We start from the raw sequence: 4,054 nt of genomic DNA, 5'->3' as shown, positions 1-4,054 counted from the left end.
ATTCCTCTACATCGGGAAAAATTATACGCGATTATATTGTACTGAGAACGATTATCTGTAAAATCGATTTATCAGGGCCGCTGCACGATTTGGTAGGAAGACAGCGCAAAAAACGCCAACCACCGAGGGGGACAAGACACAAAAGAACGCTACTATCAATTGATTTATTTGTCATCAAGTCACATTTATATAACCAGACAGTCACATCACATGTCCCTTTTTGCGGTGCCAGCTATCTTGAACTAACAGATATGAAATGTGCTATCACCTCTTCAGCTGTAAAAGTTGCTATAGTCAGATACAGATTGCAAAAAAGGAAAAAGAAAATGAAAGATGACGCATGACAAAAGACCAGGCAACTAAGAAAACTGCTACAAAGATTGTTATTAGAAGTCTTCCAAAAAACCGTGCTCCGCTGCATGTGTACAGGCTTATAGACGGATCGCTAACGCAGTGGTCCGCCCCTCCAGGATCTTGACCTTTGCAGGAAGTGCTGGCAGAGCAAATAAAGACAGTGTGGTTACGCATTAGCCAGTTCTGCTAAAGAAGGGCGTTTTCCTATCTCGTTCATACATATTGTGCATGGCAGGAGTTGATGAATGTCCTAAAACTATACAGCTATTGTTTGTCGATGCGTTATTTGACATGATGTTCCCGCGTACGCATCTTCGAGCTGTAATTTATGACATTCTACGACACTTAAACCATACCTAGACAATCGTTCTGATGAAGTTTCTCAGTCAGAAGTGCGCTTCAGCACTTGTGCGTTTTTTATGATCTTTACCAACGACGATAAAACGTCCAACAGTTCATGAAAAAATACAAGGAAACATGACTTTTCTGACGGATAAGGACTGAAGAGAGTCATAATGCTGAATTGCTGTGGCCTTTGTCGTTGCTAGAGGCTCTCGAAAAAACGGGCGGGGAAGGGATAATTGGAATATGAGGTTCTTCACCGAAAGCATGAGGATTTTTTCGTAGGCATGGATCACAAAAGCTGTCTTTTTACTCTGTGACGCACGAAATGAAATATGTTTCGTGTGCAAAATAATTGTCGAGTTGAATTTAAATTAGGAGGCATCCCCGCCTAACCTTATAACGGCGCAACAATGTCTAGTGCTATAAAAATAATTTCTTTCCCTGATTTCAAAGTTGTTCCCGGATGCAAAGCGGCACTCTAAAATCACGTTGTCTCCGAGGTTTTATTTTTACATCGCCGCAAGTGTCGAGAGATGTTTGTTTATAGAGTTCACTGCCCGCTTTGAGGCATTTGTTTATCACAGGTGTTTAATGAGGCGTAGAAAGATATACCGACCATGTTTCAGTTTCTCCTCGGAAACCTTTGATGCTCCGGCTCAAATGAAAAAAGAAAAAGAAAATTGGTGGTCGCTGTTTGGTATTGGCGTGGGGCTTTGGCTGCGGGATGTGTAGTCACCCGGGCCCGCTTGCGGTCTCATTGTTGTTTATGATGTTACAGTTGTTGCAACATGTGCAAGTAGACAAATGGAGAAAATGACACAAAGTGCAGTGATTAAAGGCTTCACATGAAATAGATTCACATGCAAGAAACGTTGTAATGATAACCTCTCGTGCGATCCGAACAGCCTTGCTTTAAGGGAACCGGCTTATTTGTGTTCTTAGTTGGTCTATGCCTTTCACCGCCTGCTTTGAAGTCGGTTGCAGCCTTAAATTAAGCAGAGGGATGAGAAGTTAACCTTGTGACTGACCATGGTTCCGAAAACGCTAATTAATGGCTTAAAAAGACTACAGTGCTACTTCTATATGTTGTCAAATTTGTTGTGCCGAGATCGCTGCCACGGCAGTGAATAAGACAACCCACTGTAGTGAGCAGCCTCTGTTCCCGTGCTGGGGTTGTAAGCGCCATTATTGACTAGACAGCTCGCGTAAACGCTCCAATTATATGTGCCATTCTTGAGCTCTGTCACTGGTCGCCAACTCGCACGTATTCTATACTATATATGAGACCCGTGACCGCTTCCATAATCATCTGAGCGCGTCCAATTTCGAAACTGTACTTTCGAAAACTTAACATCCACTAAAAGCTGCATAACATTTTTTTAATCGGGGAAGGAGCTTAAGCTCGATTATAGCACTTACTACGGAAAACCAACCCACATTGTGCGAAAAAAGTGCTCGCTGGATCAGCTAACTGGTATTTCGTGGCACTGACGCGAAAATACATGTTACGGCCCTGGAAGGGGCGGACCTGCTATTCCGGGAATTTCAGCCAAGACAGGCTGATCACGTTGGATGCATTCGGAGTAAGAAAAGAAATGAGGATCGTTTGCTTTTGTAAGACTTATTAACACATGATGAGATCTGGATGTGCTCGTTTGACGGCGCAAAACAAATATATCAGTGCAATGTTTTGAAGCAAACCGCCAAGGTGGAGTAAATAGTAGACGTCAAATAGGGTAACCGACCACCGGAGCACAGCCAAATGGCTACGAAGGGCCGATGTGCAGCTTGCACAGCAACATCGTAGTTAAAGAAAAAGTTGCACCGGTCCAGGTTTAAGGTACGAAGGACCACATGGGGGGGGGGGGGGGGGGGCAGGTGCAGTTTTCACTGAGCGAGCCAGGACGGCTACCTTTAGGAATGATTCTAGGTCCTGCTTGAGCTTATCGCAGTCTTTGGTCATTCCTACCCGATCTGCTTTTGCTGGTGCGCGTGCTTATGCTTCCTCCACCATCAGTAAATCGCCTCTTGAAATAGAGCAGGGGTTCTCAAACTTTTTTGCTTGGAGGAACCCCAAAAGCCTTCAATAAATTCCAGGGAACCCCCCCCCCCCCCCCCCCCCCCCCCCCCCCCGCTATTACTTACCAGCAATGTTGTCGAGTGCATTTTTGCAAAGAGAGAGTTGCAAAAGTTAAATGTTTATTGCACAGATTAATACAAATACTAATGTGATGGATGGTACTGCTTCCCTTTTAAGAGCAAGACAAAGCGTGGCTCAGTAGCACTCAGAGCCAGTCTCATATCAGCTGCCGGGTCAGGGCCGGTGAGGGTTCTCGCGGAACACAAGAAGACAGCCCGCGGAACCCCTGCGTTCCGCGGAACCCACTTTGAGAACCCCTGAAATAGAGTAACATTTTCAGTTAGGCAGCTCAGCTTATCTGGTTCCTCGTTTCTAGCTCCGTCGGTGACCACACTGTCTGCACCACAGCCTGTGGCGTCGCACTAAGATGCTGAGTGCCAGCAGCCGCATGGCATATTTGTTTTAGTGCGCTAACACTGCAGCCCCACTTGCCTATTTCGCCATTGTTTTTGCGGCCCCACCGCGCCCACCATGGTAGGCGCCGTTCGATAAATGATTGGCAGGAAGAAGTTGCTCGGGGAGAGGTACCTGGGTCTCACAAGCCCCACCTTTGGCAGCGCCTTTCATCGCAGGGCAGTGACGCATCGCCTAACCGCTGCGCCACTGCGCCACAAACGGTATGAAGACTCCCAGCGATAAATCAACGTAAAGTAGAGAATGACCAACTCCGCACATATGGCCATTCCCAAGCAGCGCAGGTAATCGGCCCAATACTGCGAATGGATGGTTTCACTCTGGTCTTTTGTACGGCCTGTCTTGGCCAATACGTTTCGAATATTGTCCCGATTACCTATGTGCTTGGGTTACCCACTACCAATTACCGTAAAGTTTACTTACTACACGCAAGGCAGAGATTAAGTCTGAATTCGGCGCTCTTTGTCAGAAGCCTGCTTGACCTTGAAAACCGAGCCTTAAACCGAAACCAAAGTGAAAAAATTCAGGGGGCCCTTTGGCTCTCTAAATTGCTGCAAGGCGAAAACCTTTCCAGGCGCACTGTTTGGCAATGACTGCAAGACTGTTTGTGCTGTACTAGTGCTTTAATTGACTACACACTTTGACCACACATTACAACTACACAATTTGACTACTTCTTTAGCACAACTCTCTCTGTTTCGACGAGTTCGGTTGTATCGATCGCTCTATTCGCAGTAATGAGGTATGTAATGCGGTCACGCACGGAGGGCTCGCGCCCCCTATCGGAGCAGACGACAACTA

Source organism: Amblyomma mixtum, chromosome 4, assembly GCF_055824585.1.
Source record: "Amblyomma mixtum isolate Tamu chromosome 4, ASM5582458v1, whole genome shotgun sequence".
NCBI lineage: Eukaryota > Metazoa > Arthropoda > Arachnida > Ixodida > Ixodidae > Amblyomma > Amblyomma mixtum.
The sequence above is the reverse complement of the archived record's forward strand: the minus strand, read 5'-3'. Positions refer to the sequence as shown.